This window comes from Scomber scombrus, chromosome 2 (assembly GCF_963691925.1).
Source record: "Scomber scombrus chromosome 2, fScoSco1.1, whole genome shotgun sequence".
Lineage (NCBI taxonomy): Eukaryota > Metazoa > Chordata > Actinopteri > Scombriformes > Scombridae > Scomber > Scomber scombrus.
Genome location: NC_084971.1, coordinates 26,090,363 through 26,106,910, shown reverse-complemented (window position 1 = coordinate 26,106,910; position 16,548 = coordinate 26,090,363). Strand labels below are relative to the sequence as shown.

At 39.2% G+C, this 16,548-nt stretch overlaps 1 protein-coding gene across 1 annotated transcript in view; it reads right to left on the bottom strand.

The window, feature by feature from the left end:
- Positions 1–14,616, bottom strand: part of sorbs2a (sorbin and SH3 domain containing 2a) — a 53,093-nt gene extending 38,477 nt beyond the window's left edge. Inside the window, exons 1-2 of the mRNA XM_062433920.1 lie at positions 14,292–14,616; positions 7,369–7,556 (exon numbers count right to left, since the gene is read on the bottom strand). The gene's annotated coding sequence lies outside the window, so the exon portion shown is untranslated. The remainder of the gene's footprint in view (positions 1–7,368; positions 7,557–14,291) is intronic.
- Positions 14,617–16,548: the final 1,932 nt, after the last annotated feature.

Sequence of the window (16,548 nt, the reverse complement as noted above, 5' to 3'; positions counted from 1 at the left end):
GACCACCTGCGCGCCCAATTTGGGGGGAATTTATCCTCCACTATTTTTGCTCTAATCAACAAGAACATTTTCAATTTCAAAGTTCTAACACTAAAATAATGTCCTGAAAAACAATAACATGTAGAAAAACGGCTATAGATACATGACAACTATATATGCTCATGTTGTTTTTGAAGGCCATCCAACCAACCAGTCTTACACTGCAAATCAGATGAATGCCAGTTAAAGAGACCACTTCCGTACCAGAAATACTGTATTTGTTCGGAAGGTCTATAGAAAAAAGATAACGACTTTTACAACTCCTTTTTTTAATGCTGTTTTGTTTCTATCCTCCATCCCTAGACCTTGATTTTCATTTGAGTCCAACATATTTTAAGATGCTGCAAACAGTACAATGCCTTAAAGAGGACTCTAAATCTCCATTTATGGATGCAATCCTCCTTCACTTGCATTTCTTCCTTACTTAGCTTGTTGAGGGAGAGACTCAAGGTATGTTGCATCTATATCAGCAATAATACTCTAAGATAGCCAATAATATGAAATAAATTATCTTTTTAATAAATATTGCAGAATATATGAATCCTTACATTCAGGATGACAATTTTAATAAAAATCAGTATTTATACACAGTACCAGCACAAAGTACACACTTTCTCCATTTCCTTGAATGACGAAGTGTGTCCAAACTTTTGACTGGTTTGACTGTATATTCATAATAATGTACTAGCTGTAAAGATCAGATCACAGCTTTTTTTTTATTTTATTGCCTTACATCATTTGAGCTCAACATTTAAAAGCCTTTGTCTGTGTGTGTGTGTGTGTGTGTGTGTGTGTGTGTGTGTGTGTGTGTGTGTGTGTGTGTGTGTGTGTGTGTGTGTGTGTGTGTGTGTGTGTGTGTGTGTGTGTGTGTGTGTGCGCATGTATAGACAGCAGAAGAGAGTGAACAGTTATTGGAGATAAGCCGACTATGGCCTCAAAGGTTTTGACCCTCAAGTGGTCACTCAGACTGAGACATACTCACAGGATGTCAACAGATTAAGCTCCTTAGCAAATCTATTTAAAGACCCTACCCAAAAGTGGTCTAATAGTGGACATTTTCTACTCAGGTATTCGTACACAGAAAAGTCTATCAGCTGTTGCAAGCTTTATACAATTCTGGTAGAAATATTAATGCACACTAGGTGCAATAATATGTGAAAAGGGTTAGGGGTTAAGACCACTTATTATCTGTACTGATGACCTGAAGTTACAAGCTCAGACTGATTGGGATGAAAATGAAGTGCACAGCAGAGCAATTTGTGTAAAATCTTACTCCAGGAATCAGAGAAAATCTCTTTTCAATAAGTCAACAGAATGTCCCTGGAGATCAAACATAAATCTCAGTCGAGACATGGCAAGTCTGAAACCCAGCTGACGGGGAGAATGACCCTTCCAAAAAAGGGAGAATTCAGAATTGCTTCATTCCTTAATCATTGAATTGGAGCCAAGTTATTTTAGTGGTACGTTTTTGTGGCAAAAATGTGGGGAGTGCAGGGGTTGTGGTAAGAGGCTTGGGAATCAAAACAAGAGTCTAGCTTTAAGGAATTATCCATTATGTGCTTTAAATTGACACTGTATTTCACAGATTCCAGTTCCTCCCGTGCTACGAGTATTCATGTTAGACAAAATCCAGACATATGTAAAATATGTAAAATAAGCAAACACATTTCAACAATATATAATTCAGTGCTAAACAATACAAGAAAATGATTATTTATGTCAGTGTAATTCATACTAAAGCTTGTTCATTTTATATTTTGAATCACAGGAAGTCAGCAAACATAGTCGTGATGCATATAATCCCCATACATAAAGCTATTATAAGTAGAAGAAACTTGAGAACTTCTGTAACCCTCTTGAGTCCTTCAAGAAGCCCATATACTCTATCAGGACTGCTCATTGGACAGTAAAACAGCTTCGGAAAAACCCCTACCCACACACACCTTTCCAAAGTCGGAACAGGAGGGAGAATGAATCCAAACGTAACGTAACTTCGCTCCTGGCTTAAAAAGACAGGAGCTAAGACTGCCTGTGAAGAGACAGAAGCTGAACTGAGGGGCTGCATAAGGGCCAGAATAAGATAAAAGGCTTTTTTTAACTGTGAATCATGCAAAGCTACTCTAGTGGAGTCCCAGAATAAAAATATAAAGGATATGAGGATAATAGGTCCACTTTAAAGCACTATCTGTGTACCACAGCTCTGTGTAGTTGTTCCAAATCATATCCTGTGACAAACAACAGAACAAAAGACCAAAGCACAACTCAAACTATGCCAAGACTGTGTAATCATACAGGGAAACAATGACAACTGAAATCAATTTGAGAGTGTGGTCTTAAGTCCTAATCAGCAACAATGTGGGTTAAAGGATTTTAATACACAATGGAAAGCCATGTGTTCAAATCCTTGCTGAGTTCAGATCTTAGCTGCTTCTTAGTGCTAAAATCCTTTAATGCACAGTTCAGAATGATTATACTGCTTACACCTAGATCATCTGCAAAATATCTAAAACATCACACAATTTTGGTGATGGTTTTGGACTCTTAAGCTTATTCATTGAGTTGCTGACAATTCAGCACGCTGCCATGGTTAGGTACTGTAGGTTGGTTAACAATGAATTTAGAACAATGACTAAACCTAAGCACTAAACAGTTTAGGCCCACACACTCTAGCCATTAAGAAATATGGTAAAATTAAATCAAAATAAATACTTCACATATGAATTCTTTAAAAGTGAGAAACAGCTACGGTAGGTTAGGTCAGGTCTTTTTATAAAGGTAGGTTTTATCAGCACTGTGCAATTGTTTTAACACCACATTACTGCCACTAGCTGAACAACAGCCACTTCCAACAAAGTCTCTGTTATCAGCCTTGTTTGTTCAACCTTGCCACTCATTAGCCGACCCCCCTCTGGCTGTATGAATGGGTAGGGGAGGTCAATACACTGACCCTGCATGCCCACTCACTGCCCATACTGCAAATAACAGAGGCCCGTGTGTTCTGCAGATTGCATCACAACCCCACTAACGAGCAGAGCCATTGGCCTGAGAGCGCTAATGCAATTATGCAACACAAACCCCCGTACTGTGAGTCGGAGCTTTGGGAGAAGAATGAATTGAATGTGACAATTCGAGGGGTTGTTATCTTACCATGTCTACATAGAACTAAAGATGCACTAACTGTACAGTGCTATGATGTTCATGGAGAGGAAAAGAGACTAAAAGAGAATAAAAAGGCAAATGAAAAACACATAGATGAAAAGATTATGCAGTCTACAGAGAGAAAGAGAAATTACAAACAGGAAAACATTTGGAGGAAGCCCACAGAATAAATGACATGCTATTGAAAACAGAAAGAAGCTGATATTAGCATGCAGTATTATGTAAGCTGTCTAACTAAAGCTGTCTGGGGACACAACATCACCAGTAAACAACACACTGCCACTGTTTCCTCTCTTCTTCTCCAAGTGCTCAACATGTAGAGCCCTGTAATGAAGGCTAGTGATTACAGAATTAGAGAGCCCCGGGCTACAAATGGAGACAAACACAACAAGCTAATGCGGCACAGTTACAATGGCATGATAGGATAGGATGAGAAAAAGGATGACTATGTTGACTATGTTCATGGAGGTGAAAGCAAAGCCAGATTTAAATAGCGAAGCTTGAGTTCTTCCTGGCCAGACATTTTGACTTTCTGTGCAGTAGCTGTGCTCCAGTTGTTGCTTTAACTTTTCCACATGGCTGATTTACGTGTTGATCGCCAAGAAAACCTATCAGAATCACCTCAGAACCATTTTTAGCTTAAAATGTGATTATTGAACGGTCTCCTGAAGTCAAACAAAACCACTACATTTAACACATTATCAAGCTCACAAGACAGAAACGTCAACTTATGTCAAACAGAAACATTCAGTTGTTTCTTTCCTCTTCATGAGAGTGGGAGTTCAAGACACAAATTGCCTAAAACGAGTAACTGGAGAGGATCTGAGGCTGGCACTGTAATATAAACAGGTTATATAAAAACACATCACTGAGAGTAAAGACATGAAGCTGTACATGTCAGCGTTTAAATATGACTTTTTGAATTATTTCCAAAGTTTTTTCATGACTAACAAAAGCAGATTCAACTGCTGTACAGTCCAGCATGACTAAATACTTAATTTACCTTCACTTAAAGGTGCAGTGTGTAGAGTTTAGTGGCATATAGTTATATAGACTTGGTGGAAATTGAATATAATATTCATAAGTATGTTTTAATTAGTGTATAATCACCTGAAAATAATAATTTTTGTGTTTTCATTACCCTAAAATGAGCCCTTTATATCTACATAAGGAGCGGGTCCACTTCCACAGAGTCCGCCATGTTGCAACGCCATGTTTCCCGATTGGACAAAGCAAACCTCTTCAACGCTCTAAAGAGGGCGTTTTGTGAGTTTTCATGAGTTTTGTGGCCATCGTAGGTTCTAAGGTTTAGTTTGATGCAAACTGAAACCTCACTGCTAGATGCCACTAAATCCTACACACTGTACCTTTTATGTGACCCTAACAAGTAATAGGGATTTTTATATACAATGTCCTTAGCCTCTAACATGAAAACAAATGCAAAAGGCTTAATGATTTAACTGTACATGCCACGGTTTGTTAATTAAGAGGCCTGCCTCAAATATGTTGAAAGAGACCTAATGGAGAGGAGATATTCAGGGGGAGGCAGAAGTGAGCTCTTTCAAACACTTGAATAAAAAACACTCCTATCTAAAGAATGAGGGAGGATAGTCAAGTAGTAGCAAAAAAATTGCTCTTTGCACTTCCAGCTAAATTCTTTGTTAACACTGTTTATTATTCATCACTTTTGTGGGGAAGGTTGTTCTCTGAAAAAAAGAAAAATAGTTCTAATGACTGTGAAGGTCAAGTTGGCCATCTCGTATGATGATTTGATGAGTTAATTAGCTGTAAATTACACCCCAATTTAACACTGCACATGCTTTACATGCTGTTGATTTCTAACATTTTCTACATCTAAGGGAGAAAATAAGCAAAATACTTGATAAGAGTTTGTCATCTGAAACGAGGCGTTCATTAAAAGCAGAATGGCTATCAGTGGTGGCTAAGATTACATTCCCCATACATAGTCTGGATTCCCCAGGTACCAGTGTTAAGTGTCGAGCATGAAGATAAGAGGAACTTGATTAGCAGGGGTGCTATATTTACTGCCATTACACAGGACCCTTTACCCTCTAAGGTGGTCTGGAGCAACAGGAAAATCTATCTGAGGAATCTTTATGTGCTTGGGGTGTAAGGCAAGAGGAAATACTGTAATTTTAACATTTCTAATTACATATATTTATCAAGGGTTAAAAAGGCATGGTTTCTCAGAAAGGTGACGGCTTATGTGTTTTAATCAAGTCGTCAGTTTGAAAAAGAGGAACAAAACATCACTCGCTTTGCATAAGAATGTTTTTGTGTTTATGTGTTAATAAGTATATGATGGTCGGTGAACAAAACCATTAACTATGAACCTTTTTGTAGATTTGTTGGTGTATGGGTGACAAACAAAACAAGCAGCAAACAGATATATAAAATGAACAAATTCCTAAATACAAAGACATCTTTAAAAAGGGTATTATCTATCTCAGACAGAGATAGAAAAGACTCCTGTTTACTGTGAGTATCACACATTCACAAGGAGACTGAAATTCAAGCCCTTTGTGTTTGCTGTTATTCTGTAAAGGTTACTCTTAAATGTCTTTGTCCTTTTGTACATCAGCTTTTAAACAAATAGCCAGTATCAGGAAGGAATGAGGAAGAGGAGGGGCGAAACAGAGTGACAGTAACAAGGGAATTGAAGTTTTAAAGCGGCTGAAAACTGAAACAATGGTATTTCTGTACAGCTCTGTTAAGCTCCATGACTTGCAGAACCAAATACCTCAAACATTTTGTAGTTCACTGTAGATGTAAGGTTTGTTCAGATGTTATTTTTCTCTGTCTCTTTCAAAGAGTAGCTACTTACCTACTGTACATCACCAGTGATACAGATTCAGCCAGGCAATCAATCTCTGTCCCAAACATTATTTGGGACAGAGACTGGAAACACATTAAGTTTTGGAAGGACTAGAATTATTGATTAATCTGTATTAATAATGACACATGTAGTACAGATAAATGGAGTGTGTTCCCTGTGATGTTTACAGGGAACAAAGTGTCTCTCGGTATAAGTCCGGGGGAAAGGGAACCAAATGAACTGAGCCACGAACCGAGGCTGGGAACCATCCCTAACTGTGTACCAAAGGGGTCAAGGTGACATTCCACAACACCTCTGAGACTGGTCTAATGGAGGGATTGGTGCATGGCTATTGTTGAGTGGGAAAGAAGAAACCATGAAAAGGGGTGTAACAAAAGATAGAAGTATGTAAAAAGGACAGAGGGAGGAAAATTAAGATTCTTGGGCAAAATTATGGGAAGGTATGTGGTAAACAGAAAAGGAAAGTAGGACAAGGCAGTTTTGGGTGGCTTAAATGAAACTTGTTGTCCACATTTAGTCTAAAAGGATACAAAACATATAAAACAAAGTTCAAGGGGTGATTTTTTGTTGTATACACAGTACATTTTCATTCTAACTTTCCCTTTTCAGATATCTTTTTTTCCTGAAGCCTCAATAAATGTGCTTGGGTTCATGCAAAAAAACAACAATAACTTTTCAACTCTCAAAACTGTAATCAAAGTTATTTACTGATGCTATTTCCGAGGTGGTAGCGGTTTTAACCACTGTTTTATTTGACACCAATTCCCCTGTCCACTGTCACAAAAGACAAAAAATATACTCTCAGCCTATAATTGTGGGTTATGGCAGAACCGAGAAATATAATTCCCTTTTGGTATTCGGGCTGTAAAAGTTGTCTAGATCTCTTCTAATTTGCTTTCTATTTAAAGCAAAGATGTGTTCATAGAAAGTAACAAATGAAAAATAAGTAAACAGTGTTATATGATTTGTTGGTGTGTATTGCCACATTTAAGATTTCTTGCAGCACTTTAAAATGAATTATACAAATAAAATTTGATATGGATACTCTAGGAATTAAACCTGTATTGGTAAGTCTATAACGCACTGATGCTTGCTTAAATCCATTTTTAAAAACTGAAATTTAATAAAGTTCTGCTATGTTTGGTGGGGAAAAAATAATCAAAAAATCACATGAGTACATTATTCACTTGTTATTCTCAGTCTCTTTTTTTTCTCAGTGTCTTTTGTGACATTTAACCCCCCCAAAGCCTGACCTCTCAACCGGCAAAGTGCAGGTGCAACAATCCATCAAGCAGTAAAACTTTAACTCTTACCGTCATAAAACCAAAAGACTGAAGACTTGCTAAGAAGAGTCAGGTGTAGGTGAGCCGTGTGCCCAGATGCCTTTTCCTTCCTCTCTCTCTTCTTATATTCAGTTTTTCCCCGTTTTTTCTTCCCACTGCTCAGAATAAGTCTCTCCTCCCGGTCAAGCTTTATTCCGAGATGTGACCCTGTTTAATGCCTGGGAAGCACAGAGACAACAGAACGAGGAGAAAGTTAGAGAGCCAAAGAGAGGGAGTGACAGGGAAAGAGAGTTCCCTGTTTGGGTCAAGCAGTGATCAGATACGGCTATTTTCAGACTCAGGCATGCTCGTCTATGAGACTGGAAAGTTACCCCCCAGTGTAGATGGGTGGGGGCTAAGTGACAGGGCTGACTATCTCTATTTTACCACACGCACACATGTTTTCATGCATGCATACCATACAGTGTGCACACAGAAACATGCAAAGACAGGCTATGTCTATACACACTTTCTTTCACATACTGTCAACAGAGTCACATCACATACACACTGTCATCCTATGGTACATATTACACCAGGTAGATTCACCTTGGGCAAATTATGCATAATTAAATGGAGTCAAGTTAGGAGCAGCAGTGGGTGTGAGCAGACAGAGAGAGGCTCCACATCTCTCCTCCTGGGCTTTAATATCACACAGTAGCTGATGTCGTCAGTGCTCGGCTATGTAAAGTGGACAACTCCACACGGAAACTGACAGGAGTGTCAAACTGTTCTCACACGAGATTTTCATTCACTTTCTGTTGCTGACATTTTGATTGCCTGTCAAGACGGGTGAGGGCCAGCTTGCTCAAGAGATTTGCAAATGTGCACGGACACACATGAGCAAGCAGGCACACACACTTTCTGTTTTTATCACAAATAAAGCATGTGCAGTCAGTGTCACATCTGACTGTAAATATATACAGACTAATTATGTGTCCACTCACCTGTGTCATTAATAATTTTACTGTGTAATCCATATGGGAATGTATATTTGGAAATGACCACACACATACACACACAGGCTGAATATACACAGGGAGAGAGGTCAGCCAGAAGCACCTAGACCCCAGACTCCCTGCTATTCCCAGAATGATGATGTAACTACTGCTATTAGCATCTCATATTTAGAGCCTGGACACCTAAAACCAGCTAGGAAGCTACTGTGCAATATGCTATTTGGACCACTTCCACACCTCCTCCCTTCCACACCGATACTCCACAATAAACAGTGGACACGAAAATTCGCAACTGAGAAAGTACTGCATAGTAAGGGTTCAGCAAGAGTTCAGCAGTCACTACTAAGGAAAAAGGAGAAGATATTCATTAACTTATGCTAATGAAGCTTCATTAATGAAAAGTGAATGCTGATAAGATGACTTACTTTTTTCAACAAAAAACAAAAGATAGAGAACTAACAGCAACCAATGATTTTCTTGATCAATCAGTCTGTCTATGTCAGATACAGAAAATGTCCATTAAAATGTCTTTAAATTGCTTGTTTTATCTGACCAAAGCCACAGATATTCAGTTTTTTAAGGATATATAAAAGACAAAAGCAGCATATACTCACTACTGAGAAGCTGGAATGTGGGAATTGTTCGTTTTTTGCTTAAAAAAGGACTAAAACAAATAATTACTTACCAGAATAGGTGCTGATCATTTTTGTTGTTGATTGACATATCGACTCACCAACTGATCCTTTCAGCTCTAATCTATAACGGCTGAAATACACCAGGCACAGATGCAACACATCTGTCGCAGCATGGCCGTAGCAGAGACCACTGACCATGGAGGCCGACATCGAGCTGCCCAAGTCTATTTTTATGGGGGTGGTCAATTTTTTTCCCTCTGTGCGTACTGTAGCTACACATCCCTCCAAATGGTAAAAAATACATAGAACTGTGTTAAAAAGAGTACAATCTGTTTAAAAATGACTAAAATAAATAACTCATTGCTCCAGAGGCAATGCAACACAGCAGAGCAACCTTGTGGGTTTTTTTTCATTGTACATTAAAGTAAATCAACCAAATCAATGTATAACTGTAGTTATAATGATCTAGTGACTTAATTCAGTACCAGTTAATGTAGCATATGCTTTTAAACCCTGTATAACCAACTGCATTATCATTTGGCAAACCTTAATGGCTGGCACACAACCAGACGCTACAAAGACATAATCTGTGTAGCAGGTAGGCTAAAAAACGCAGATCCACCCCACCGACACAATGCGTCCCATCATGTCTGGTGTATTTTATACTTTATTAGATGAAAACAGTGAAGTGGCCTCCATTGTTGTGAGTGTATCAAGCTCAGCGTGGTGTCAACATGTTACCAACCTTTAAATCAAATCAAGCACGGACGCACTCGGTTGAGTCAACACTATCCGCGTCTGCTGTCATCGTGCCAATGATGAAGTGGTAAAGTAAAAATCCCATCTACACGGGCACAGATGGCTGCAGTGATAAGTAGAACTCCTGCAACTATGTCCCACACAACACCCACAAGCCCTCAGACCTCGGGGTGCGCTAGCAGTGATTGGTGTGTCAGCAGACACGATCAAACACCAGCTGCCCCCCACAATCTTCTGGTCACGTGCCACGGATCAGCGAGGTATGGCGAAAAGCTGACAACTGACAGGTGCTAATTATGTAACCTTGGGGCCAGAATCAGGGGAGTATCAGAGGACCAATAAAGTACTAAATGAGCAAAGCACCTGAGTTTAGTTCCCTATTAGAGATAATGTCTATCCACTCCAGTCTTTATCCTTCAACCTGCATGAGACTTTACAGGAGATAACCCACAAGATCTCCTTCAACATCTGAACCAAACATCTCACAAGCTACAAAGTTCCTGACTTTTGGGTCACATCCGCCTCCCATTTAAGCTAAATTTTGACTTTGTTAAGCATTTCTTTGCAAGTTTTGTGTGTGAAGGAATGATCCATAAAAACAATTAAACTAACATGACACAGAAGCAGCTTAGGAATGATCTCATTAAAGTACCAGAGAAAACTATTTTTATAGCGGTTGACACACGCTCCCGTTCAAACACACCGACACTTTGACCTATGAGCCACTTCGGACTACAGTGGCTGCGTCGACATGGTCTCGCCCGTACAGTTTCAACACCTAATTCATTATCAGCGTCTGCAAGGCTCTGCCATTCCCAGTTAAGTAAGTGGCAGGATATAAAAAGCAGAGGAGCTGTGCATGTACACATTAGTAAGTGTCACTTACTGGAAAACACTTTAACCTGGGACCAAATCTATGAAGGAAAAGAGAAACATCCACAAATACAGTGTTCAACAGAGGCAGTCCAGCGTTTTGATGCCTTGCTACGACAAACTGCAGTGGACTATAGGCTAGGAACTGTGTGCTTCTGTTGGTCCAAGTTTTCAGAGAAGATCAAGACTATAGAAGTAAAACATACCACAGTTCAAACCATCTATAATGCATTTTTATACTTACATTTTATCTGCTTTATATGGAAGTAATTTATTTTATTTGCTTGTATATGAACTTATTTCTATTATTGCACTTTCATCTGTTTTGTGAATGGATTCACTAATGATTCATACTCTAATGTTCCTATTTCTTGTATGTAATGGAGGGGGCATTTTTTTCTCGAAAAGTGCTATATAAATAAAATTCCCATCAATATTATTACCATTATAAATATTTAGCTTAACTAACAGACCCTTCGGAATTACCTGTTTTGATCAGTGATGGGCTGCGCTGAAAGTGCTGCACAGAACGTGATGCAATTTTTGTTTATAATGAACAAAAATGATCAAAACAAAGTTGTCACCATTCTGCAGGTGTTGCTCAATTCACCATGATCTTCGAGCACCAGGCAGTACACATCTTTAATGTAATCTAACATGACAGATTGTATAGATTGTTTTGTGCACCCTGATCTACACATGTACTAAAAAGGAAGTCTACTAAAACTTTCTCCTCGATTAGCAGGACACAGGTCTTAATTCCTCTGTGTTGTGCCGATAAGCAGTTTAAAGCATGGCCCAATCCTCTACTACTTAGAGCCTTTTTCAAAAAAAAAAAAAAAAGCCTATTATAGCATTGTGATGAACTCACGTTTGCTCTTCAGCCCACTAAAAAAGGATAAATTACAACCGTCTGGAATGGAATAGTAATTAAATGCCATTTAAATCATAAAATGAGGGATCCAGGTTGGGAATGACAAGTTAAACTAATGATGTGCCTGCAAATGGATTTAATCACTTGTCACTGTTTATTTTGCAAGTTTCATGAAATTATAGATTGTTAATGTTGTATTTATGTCTTAAGTTGTTTTTAATTGTCTTAAATGTTGTTATGGCTCAGGGACTGCTATCTAAATTTTGTTATATTGTTGTCTGACCCTCAATATAATGACAATAAAGCTACTAAACTCAGGAGGTCTATTGGTTGACTAAAAGGTTTTTTGTTTTTTTTTTAATTTTAAAACACATTATAAACGAAAAGCATCTAAAAGAATAAGCAGTTTAGTTTTAACAACATACACTTTCTTAAATTGCTTATTTTTCTGTCTCCATGCACCAGTATGCTGCTATGGTCAATCCACATAGGAGACGCTATCACTTGTGTTTATTGTTAGTTTTTGCAAAAAATAATTGTAACTTTTAAAAAATGGCATTTGCAAAACTAACAGTTGCCAAAAATCTTGGCTCATCATCCCTGCCAATGTCAACTTCCAAAAGCAAATCATCATTTTCCAAAAAAATAAACTGGCTAAGCAGTTTAACTAAAAAAAGTCCCCATCAACTAACAGCACGTTAAGCTCATAAGGAACTGACCCTTGAGAGAGCTCAGGGGGGTAAGCATGTCCTGCAGGCGGCCCCTTTTATCAGTGAGACTATAAGAATTAGGCGAGCTTTTCACACATCACTTGAGCCATGACATCAGCCTCTGAAGAAAGGCAGAGGAGGGGAAGACGTAGGAGCAAAACTCAACAGAGGGACAATGAGAAGGGAGAGGGCACCAAAACAAGGAAATAAACATAACAAAGGAAAATTAAAAGGAATGTGTGTCTGTGTGTGTGTGTGTGTGTGTGTGTGTGTGTGTGTGTGTGTGTGTGTGTGTGTGTGTGTGTGTGTGTGTGTGTGTGTGTGTGTGTGTGTGTGTGTGTGTGTGTGAGAGAGAGAGAGAATTAGTGAACTGTGAGAGAGTAACCCCCTTTTACACTCTGTACTTACAGAAAATGTATCATATTCTCCTATTCCCTGATGGCTTGCCTTGATCCCCTTTCCTCCTCTCACTCTCTCTCTCAAACATTCACACACACACACACACACACACACACACACACACACACACACACACACACACACACACACACACACACACACACACACACACACACAGTCTCTCTGAGCAACAACTCCAAACTGGCAGGTGCAACTGAGTTAACACTAACAGAGACATACTTTCTGGCTCATTTCCCATCAATCAACTCAAAAAATGCTATGATCGCCCATTAAGTGTGTACATTTACGCCTCTACGTAATGCTGTTTAAGCCCCTCATGAGACAGATAGCAGCCAACTGTTGCTCGTCATATTACTCGTCCTCCTTTCCCCCCCTCCAGACACAAGCATGCAGTCATAGAAACACATTAAATACTGCATCAAAGACACCATTCAGTGTAGCCTATAGCACACACACACACACACACACACACACACACACACACACACACACACACACACACACACACACACACACACACACACACACACACACACACACACACACACACACACACACACACACACACAGGTAGGCCAGGTAGGCCACACTGGGAGTGGTATGAGGTTCCCGGAGAGATAGTATTACACTTTGTGCATCCTGGACACCCAGCATTCAAATGGGTCTTACAGATAGCATCCATCTAGGCTGGCCTGCTCTTTTTTTCCCCTCTCATGACATCATCTCTTTATACCAGTTAGCAGGTAGCACCAATGAAACAAAGGGGGTTGACTATTCCTCACTGTTTTCTATGAGATCTGGATTGTACAACCTTATATATAGATATATATAGATATATAAGACAGGCAACACAAACATGACAATAAAATGCAGTATTGGAGTAGCACTCAGAGCCCTAGAGCCCTCTAAATGTGACATCCTGAGTGATTTAAACCCTTGGTGGCACTAACAGAGCCCCTGTGAAGCATTTACAATACACCATAATCATAAGGTGAAGCAAATATATTGTTGGTACACACAGTAGCTCCTAGGCCACAAACTCAAGCATCTACAGCTTTACTAAGAATTAAAGAAACCTACAACAGAGTCAAATTAAGCTTTTTTTTCCTGTTACACTTAAATACATTGCCACTAATACACAAACAATAGAGATTATCCTAAGCATTTGGGATTTAGGTTAAAACATGCATGTCTCAATGTATGTTTATTGCCACAGTATCAAGCTTAGCTCTTAATTACTGTAGACAGGCTCTGCATGCTGTGATGGTCCTCTCTGTTAATGTTAAGCAATCTTTCCACAGCTAACAAGCTTGTGGTTTCAATATTTAACAACTCCAGCCCTGACCGCATCTTCTTCTCTCCCCTTCAAAGCACTGGGAACAGAAATCCACCACCGGAATGCACTTTAGGGGGAAACACAGGCGACCTTACCGCATCCCGGATGAGCTGATTCATTAGTCCTGGCTCCTGATCCTGGTCGACAATAACAACGGGATCATTGTTGTTTAAAATGCACTCAAATTAACCTGTTTACCTCCTCGTACCCTGCTCAAATAGTCAGCTTTTGAGTCAGATACGCTGCAGCTGCTACACAAAAAAGCGGCGCGGAGGGAGAGATATATAGCCTCCCGAAACAACAACACTGCTGATATAGCCTACTACTGTGTGTGTATGTGGGACTTACCTTACAACGACTTCATGCATGCTCTGTCGACTAATTCCGCAACATCGCCAGGTAATCAGCCTCTTATTCTTCCATGTGAAATGACTGAAGTCCTCACACATGCACACACAGACACAGGCAGCTACAGAGAGGCTAGTGCAGTGTCCGTGTGATGAAACCGTACACCTGTTTTTTTCAGACACGCATGGATGTTGCCGGTGTCGGTCAGCTAAGTAAAGGCAACTCCCTCTCTCGGGGGTCACTAGGGCTCTCACATAGCAATGCGGCGGAGCTGTACTGCCCCCTTTTTTCCTCACTATACCCGTAACCTCCAAGGAAGGAAGGAAGAAATTAATTTATTTTTTGAGAAGCGCCAGTCGCACACCACACCACACCGCTCTGCCCACAAATGGACTGAACCTGCCTCCCGTTTCCGTTTTTTGTAATATATATATTTTTTTTATTATATTATTATTCAATGATGCCCTTCTTGCGCAAAATGGCCTCTGTTATTTTCATTCAGCAACAGTCCACCGCCAGTTTCTCATTGGGTCGTGGTGTAGCCATGGCAACGCCAGCGGCTCAATCTGTGCTGGCAGAGGACGGACACACACACACACATACACACACACACAGTCTGTTGGTCTGTGTGTGTACAGCTCACTGCTAACAGGAAAGTGCTACTTTAACAGCTGTCTCCGGTAGAAACGCACAAAAAGACGTCAAAAAACTAAACAAAACCCACCCCGGATAGATATGAGCTGTTGTTGTTGTGTTTGGAGACGTCCAGCTATTAATTCATTCTACGAATAAGGTATACCCTGCCAAAATGTGTAGCATATGTTTCCTTGGCAGCATATCATGTTGTCATCAAACTGTTTCAAGAGAAATGTTGAGCTATTAATAAATGACAAGTGGGCTAAGTTATTGCTTGACTTCCTTAGAATAACTGGACAGTTGTGGAGGCCGGTTTAACTTGTGTTTTATTAGCCTGAAAAGCCAGCAATGAGAGACTAATCTACTAAATTTTAATTATTTTATTTTTTGTGTGTATGTGTGTGTTTTTTTCAATTACCGAAGTTCAATCTTTGGTAATTGAGAAAGATAATCCTCAAGTATCGGCCCAAACCTGCACATCCAATGCATAGATGATACACTGTATTATCAATACTCAAATTTATGTCAACTATCAAGTAGGCTATTGAAGATGTTTTCTTTGCAGACATTGTTGCTGATATCCTTGTAGATTTTTGCAGACCACAACCTGCACAAATGGGACTTATAATGGTATTCGTTCCCTAGTATAAACTGAGGTGTTGTTATTTTAATTCAGGTGAGGTGCTTTGGATGAATGAGTATAGTTAGGGTTTGCTGCCAATGATTAATCATTATGGTGGTTGGTCTGACTTGGCAGCAAATACTCCAGTGTTTGCACTACAAGTGTTGATTTTTCAGTTGTTGACATAGGACTGACATTTTATTTTGGTGTGGATTTATATCATGATGTAGGTTTTTACACATACTATTTTATATTAAATTTGCTGGGTAAACACCGTAAACTGAATTATGGGTTTGTCTCCCTGTTGTTAAACTGTATTTATTTTCATTCAGTAAAGAAACTGAACCTTGTCTTGACTCTGCCTCTTTTGTGTCTGTCTCTTCCACCTCGTGCTCACACACTGAACTCTTAAATTATTTAAACCCTGGCTGGTAGCCCCCAATAATCTATGCTAGGTATATTTTGACCATGCCAGTAAACATGGCTTTTACACATTTATCACACAGTTTTTCATCTGTTTTAAAAGAAATAGCATGTAATCTAATCTTGAGCCATTATGATCTCTTGCTGTGCTAAATACAAATCAATTCTTTGTACAGAACAGTCAGGACATAAATCTGCAGACTTCGAGTGAGAAATTGAAAGCAGGCTCATTAATTCTTAAAAACCTTTGCAGGCCTGTTATAGATGGTCTATTGAGTTGATATGGAATCAGAGACAAAGCCAAGATATGGCTCTTTTGCCTGATGAGAAAAATCACTTCAGGAATGCATCAGTTCTTACAAACCTGATAATGCAAAGCTATAACCCATATAATCAACTAAATACCAGCATAACCTGAGCTGCTTTTTGTAATTGTATGTATGTATGTATTTGAATTGATAAACTATCTTGTTTGCCATAAAAATGATCAAAAGTATTCACTTTTATTATATTTTTAATCAATGTTCCTGTCAGTTGACTATGGTAGATATTACTGCAATGACATGACCATGTTTT